The 7168-nt window shown below is 36.9% G+C and overlaps 1 pseudogene; it reads right to left on the bottom strand.

Moving 5' to 3' along the window:
• Positions 1–771: 771 nt before the first annotated feature.
• LOC125854500 (disease resistance protein RPP13-like) lies at positions 772–3786 on the bottom strand (annotated as a pseudogene).
• Between the last annotated feature and the right edge of the window lie 3382 nt (positions 3787–7168).

The following is a 7168-nucleotide window of genomic DNA, read 5'->3' as shown; positions in this document are numbered from 1 at the left end:
AAAAAATGAATATTCCGACATAAAATAAAAACCGACCTCGAGAGGTCAGTAAATACCGACCTTCAGAGGTCGGTATTGAATAGCGACCAAGCTTTTTCCGACCTAAGCTGGGATGTCGGTTTTAGGTCGGTATTTCAAGGAATACCGACCTCCGGAGGTCGGTATTTATAGGTCGGTATTCACAGTTTTTTTAGTAGTGAATAAAAGAAAATGAAAAGAAAGATATAAAGCAATGAAGCCGTCATAGTTTGTTTTAAATCCTCCGCAAGGAAGGAACAAGTCACTTCCCCCTTTCCTTCACCACTAGCTGGAGCATAGTCTTCGCCGGTCTCAAGGTTATCAACAAGACAAGCCCAATAACGCGGCAACTTTGCATAAAAAATGCAACTCTTCATAAAAGTCGCAACTGTTCGTAAAAGTCACAACTTTTCATGAAAGGGAAGACTAATTTTGAAAATAAATAAATTAAAACATAATCCTGGTTTGTGGTGGCCCCACGTAGGCGTGCCTAGGGTTCTCTTATATATTTATATAATTTGCCGGCAAAAGATCACTACTATTTCTTTGCTTTGATATAAATCCTAATGCTTGGTATAATTATTGCAAAGGGAGGTATATTCATACAAAGATAGATCCATAAGAAGTAGGCTAAACAGTTTCTAATGAAAAAAAGCATTATTAGAAAAAGAACGTGTTTTAAAAAAAGAGAAATAATATATTTAATTGAAAAAAGACAGTTTGACTTATTAAGCAATAATAAGAGCATTTTTAGATCAAATTATTGAAGACAATGATATTTTTGGATCAAACTATCAATTGAGGATATTTTTGTTTATTTTACATAATTTAAGAACATTTTTAACATTGTTCCGTTAATTAAGTCATCACAAAATCCAAAAAAAAACTTGTCTTCCAACGCATGTTTCCACACACTAAGAAAAGCCAAAAACAGAAAGAAATTAAACATTGAAAAACCAAAACATAAGAAAGAACAGCCAACTTGATTGATGGTTGGAGAAGCCAAGTTGATGTAGGTGAATGTCTTCAAGTGACAGCTTCTTCTCTGTTGATTTAACACAGTATTATTATGGTGTAAAAGAAAAATAATAAAGAAATGTTATGTAGGATTGGGATTTGAATGTATATTTACCTTTCCTATCATCAAATACACTTCACGTCTTTCATTCTCACTGGAATCTCCTTCAGCTTTCGACAACGACAAATACGAAGACCTTTAATGAGAGGCATGGCACTTGTGCCTAAATGCCATGTTTCTAGGTTCTCAAGATCATAAAGACTAAAAAACTCTAGTTGACTGAAGCTGTTATCACTGCACATTATTTCTTTTCCTTCATAAGCTTCATCTAATTCAAGATTCCTTAGGTTAGGTAACATTCCCAAAATAGGCATCGGATCTTCTGTCAGTTCTGAGTTCTCAAGAACCATCATTGTGATGGAATTTGGAAACAGAGGCAGTTTCTCTATTCTCCCATCTAACCACAATTTCTGGAGCTTTTCACAACAATTAACAAATTCAAGGGATGGGAATGATTCATCATAATTTTTACACACCAATGTGAGAGTGTTGAGGTTTTTCAAGCTGCTAATGTTGTTTAGGGAGTAAGATTTCTTGATATAATCCATGCCTAATTCTCTAAGATTGACTAAATCAACAGGGTCAACGTCTTTCCATTGATCACAGCCAACACCTTTAAGAACTTGAAGATTAGTGAGTTTGCTTATATGTACCAGAGGTTCTGAATACTGAGCAACTAAATGTCTTAAATTTATTAGGTCAGTTGTCTTGCAGGGTAGTTGGAAAGTGTAATCCGCCTCATTGACAACAAGTGTCTGTAGATTCTTGAGGTTGCCAATGGAAGACGGAAGGTCATCAATACCTCTCAAGCTTAAGAACTTGAGGTGGTACAAATTCCCAATGGCATCAGGTATAACACCACCATATTTAATATGCAAGTACAACACATATATATGTCGAAACACATCTATATGTTGGAACACACTACGAAAATGTGGATCAAAGAACATAATTGACCTCAACTTCAAATTAGAAAGATCAAGTGAGTGATACCGTTCTCCTTGACTGTGAATGGCAAGTCTGATACATGAAGCGGATTTGGAGTGCTTTCTTGGATGATAAATGTCAAAGAAGTTTACCTCCAATGCCTTTTGTATGGCAAGATCACGGAGTAAATCATGAACCCTACAGTCAGAAACTTTTTCCCAAAATGTATCCACCACTTGAACCAAGCTTCGTCTTATCAGCTCATTCAAGAAGCCTTCAGCGACATCCTCCATTCTTTCATCTCCATTTGGTACGAAACCCTCGGCCATCCACAACCTTATTATGTTTTCAGCCTTGAGCACTTGATCTTCTGGAAAAATACCAAAGTACAGAAAACACTGCTTGAGCACAGTTGACAAATCATTGTAGCTTAATGATAGAATGCAGGAGATTTCAATAGATTTATCTTTCATAATGTTCTTCCAAAGGTGATCTTTCACCTCTTGCCATTTGTCTACCCCCCCTCTATGCGAAAGTAGTCCACTCAATACAACAATTGCAAGAGGTAAGCCTCTACACTTTTCCACCATATCCTTAGCTAGGCTTTCCATTGCTGGAACCATTGCTCGAACATCAAGTAGTTTCCTACAAAAGAGATCCCAACTTTCTTCTTTGCTTAGGAAACGAAGTTTATGGACAAAACCTCTGTTGTCTGCTCTCTCAGCGACATCCTCTTTGCGTGTGGTAATAATAACTCTGCTGCCATTCTTGCCATCAGGGAATGATCTTTTCAAACTTTCCCATGCTTCTCTCTGCCATACATCATCAACCACCACAAGGTATTTGCGTTCTTTCAATAGATCACGAAGGTGAAATTCTAGATCTCCTTCTGTCATAGTTTCTAACAATTGTAGAGTTTCCTTGGTGCGCCTTGGATGGATTTTATGGTAGTCTTAAGAAGATCCATTGCGTTGTACTCTTGTGAAACACATATCCAAGCACGTGTAGGGAAGCTAGAGACTATATTAGGACTTCTGTAGAGGTTTCTTGCAAGAGTGGTCTTGCCTAATCCGCCCATGCCATAAATGGAGACGACGCTTCGACGAGGCTCTGCTTTGAGAAGTTGAGCTAGCAATGTTTGTACAACATCCTGAAGTCCAACAAAAATGTAATCCTGGTCATCCACATATGAGGTAGTTCTCCTCAACGTTCTAACCATGGCAGACTGATTACTTGGTCCTTCTCTTGCATTACTATTGATATTTGTAATACCATATGTCTCTCGTTTGCGAGAGATATCCATGATTTGTTGCTTGAGTGATTGAATCTCCTTGGAAACATTATAGAATTTCTTCTCCTTCCTACAGATGCAAGCACAAGCCTTGACACGACTAGCACCTTTACCAGCCTCGAAGCTATAAGTCTCGAGTATAGCAACAGCATCATTAGCAATAGAGTTGATCTCAAACACCCATTGTTGAACTCTATGATCTCCATATTGTTTTTGTTCTACATCTTTGAGGAATGATTGTATGAAGAGTAGCTCATTTCTCAGCCACTCAATTTCCTTTCTCAGATTTTTACGCAGGGAAATTTGTTGTATTAGGAAATCACCCAATTTTTGAACTGCAAATGATAGAAAGGCATCAGCCATCTTCAAGAATACTACTTTTGATTGAAAATAAGAGGGAGCTGTATATTGGAATACAAGTTGGAAAATGGGAGATGGAGATCACATACAGTCAAAAGCAATAGACATAAAAGTAAGAACAAATAATGTGTTCAAGGGGTCCACTTATCACTTATATGATTAAAGTTTAGAAAAAAAGAAAATTACGATTAGACGAAGGCAAGAGCAAATGAAAGTTCCCATTATCAAAAAGGAAAAAGATGTATTAAAGCTTTTTGAAATTTCCCACTAAAGCGAAAGGTACTTTTTTTTTTTTTTGGAATATCTCACTGCTCCTTGATTGTCGATATCTAATGCGGTGATTAAATATGATGATTCATGGTAATGGTGGTTAGTGGTATTAAATATCTAGTAATTTTGTTTTATCCCGCAACCTACTTTTTGTGTAGTTCCTCTTTTGAATTACTGATGTGTGACAATATGTAAATAATGGGAAACAATACAATCTAGTTATCTAATATAGTTAAACAAAGAGAACTGGAAAAATATGAGTAATTTAGAACATAGTAACTTAAAAAGGCTAAAATTCCCGAGTGCTTGATTACAAGAGATGAATGAAAACAAGAAGGAATTTCAACAGGTTCCTGTTTTCCACTATACTGGCATGTGTTCTCTCCCTCTTGTTTTTATTTGGTCTCCTTCGTATGGGATTCTTTTTCCTTTTTGTATAATCCGTTTTCAATCCGCTCATATTCAATTCAACCTGCCCATTTAAAGCCGTCGTACAAGACCTTGTATGCTAGAAATGTTTACAATCAGCTGCCTCGTTTAGTTGGATACTTATGAAAGTTGCATCGTCTCCTCTGATGGATTCTTTTCCCTTGCTTCTTGACCTTCAAGCTTCGATGAGTTAGTGATGGCCTCTGATATAGCCTTTGGTAGCCAAAATCCAGGTCTTTCAATAGAGGCTGCACGATCAAGTACCAATGGTTCCCGCAATGTGATCTGAATGTCATCAAATGTCCACAACGCTAAATCCATGCTCTTGACATCCCAGCTCGTTCCATGTGCTTTTACTTCCTGCTTTTGCCATTGTCCCAACTCAGAAACTCGCTCCATGGAAATGGGAGGCTGAAGATTAAAAAAAAAAACAGAACAATTAGCATAGTTCTGTGCTCTTTACAAATGTTCTCATTTTACGCTTGAGAAGATTGAAACCATCTTAGAGGCATCGATACATCAGTTTGTTATCTCCTGTATTCAGGTTAGTCAAAAATACAGAAACAGAAAAAAGATGAAATTGACAGAATGATTTTTAATCCGAGTCCACAGAAACCACTGTGTTTCCTTAAGAAATTTAATCTCCTCACTGTACCCGAGGTTGCAGATTAATTCCTCCCAAGATAAAACGGATTAACCTGTTAAAGAAGTAGCGGTACCTCAAACTTCAATAACTTCAGCGAACTCAAGAACAGCAACAAGAGCACACACAGACACAGTCGATCGACAATTTTATTTATGTAAGAAAATGTATGCAGAGAGGAAAAATTTTCAGTGTTTGAAAAAACGAAAAAGACCTCTTATTTATAGCCATTTGCAGCAAGGAACGCGTCTGTTCAGAAAATCTGTTCAGACCCGTTTTTTTTTCCAGAACATTCTGTCCTTTGGGAAAAGTAACGACTTTTCGGAAGGATTACCGTTTGGGAAAAGTAACGACTTTTTGGAAGGATTACCGTTTGGGAAAAGTAACGACTTTTTGGAAGGATTACCGTTACACTTGAATTTCAAATAAATTCAGTTGCGCCAAATTAATTATGTTATTTAATTAACATTCTGAATTAATTTATAAGAGAAAGGAAATGATTTAACAAAATTGATTAAATAAATTTTGTCCAAAAATATTATCAATCAATCACATCATTTGCCAGGCCCAGGCCGAGCGAGCGACGACGACGGCGCGAGGGGGCACCTTCTTCTTAACCCTTTAAGAACTAAAGGAAGTGTTTCCTAATATAAGGACAACAATTTCCTTTCTTCTACCGATATGGTAAAAATGACCTTTCATTTGCACTTTTGCAATGATGACTTTTCATTTTCCCTCCAAAATTGGTTCCCCCACTTTCATTGGTTCTTCCATTTTCTCTTTTTTATTTCCCATTCACACCTTGCTAAACCCAACACAGTTTCATCTGTGGCCAATAATAATCAATGGTACACATATTGTATGGTGTCCCAATTTGAAAGGTGAAAGATAGGAGCAGAAAGAGCACTGGAGAGCGTTGAACAAACACAACTCGTTAGATATAGATAACGATGCAAGCTGCTAAGCTTCCTGGAGCAAATTTCCCTTTGGATATTAACTAGGAAAAACACACAGAAAGAAGAAAAACCTCCAATCATGTTGTGATGCATTTGAGCCACAGAGCCCAAGGAAAAGATTCCATTACATGATCAATATTCAATATGTATGTATAGTCTGCTATGAATAGCAGTATTTCATGCTTTCCCGCCATTTCCTTGATGTTGCTTTAGGAAGTAATGTAGTGCCCACTTGGTCAGAAGGGATCAGGCATATAAATAGACAGGTTACGAAAGCTCCATGGCGAACTCCAAATGGAGAAAATGGTTAGTATAGTCCCAGCCTTAATAAGTGTCATCAAAAGTGAAAAGTGGAAAAAAAAACTCTTAAGGTTCATTGGGGCTTTAAACGCAAAGGTACAAATAAAGCGTGGGCTCTTGATAGAAAAAGGCGAAAATGGAGAACCCATAATTCAACCATAACTGAAGATACTGTCCCAAGAAGAGAATTGAAGACTCTCTACTCAAATTTAGCTCGGAACAGCAGATCAATTTAGATTACTTTCTTCATTTCAGCTATGTTTACTCAAATTTAGCTCGGAAATGGATGAATATAATATAAAAGATTAATAACATCTTAGGAACATAGTCTTCTTTTCATTCTTGATGGTAGAGGATTTCTTGACACATACGGCACTATGACATCTGCTATCAGGCAAACATGGAACATGTTAGTTTGTTGTTAACTTGTTAACACAAATATTTTATTTATATAAAAAAGAGAAAATGAAGAAATGTTATGTAGGATTATTGAGATTTGTTTGTATATTTACCTTTCCTATTATCAAGTACGCTTCACGTCTTTCATTTTCTCTAGAATCTCCTTCAGCTTTGAACAACGATCGATAACATGATCTTTAATGAGAGGCATAGCATTTGTGCCTAAATGCCATGTTTCTAGGTCCACAAGAATATAAAAGACGAAGGAACTCGAGTTGACTGAAGCTGTTATCACTGCACATTATTTCTTTTCCTTCGTAAGCTCAAATCAATCGGATCCTCTGTCAGTACTGAGTCCCAAAGAAGCATCATTGTGATGGAATTTGGAAACAGATGAGGCAGTTTCTCTATTCTCCCTCTTAACCACAATTTCTGGAGCTTTTCACAGCAATTAACAAATTCGAGGGATGGGAATGACTCATAACCTTCACAAAACA

Source organism: Solanum stenotomum, chromosome 2, assembly GCF_019186545.1.
Source record: "Solanum stenotomum isolate F172 chromosome 2, ASM1918654v1, whole genome shotgun sequence".
NCBI lineage: Eukaryota > Viridiplantae > Streptophyta > Magnoliopsida > Solanales > Solanaceae > Solanum > Solanum stenotomum.
This window is presented reverse-complemented; position numbering and strand designations above follow the sequence as displayed.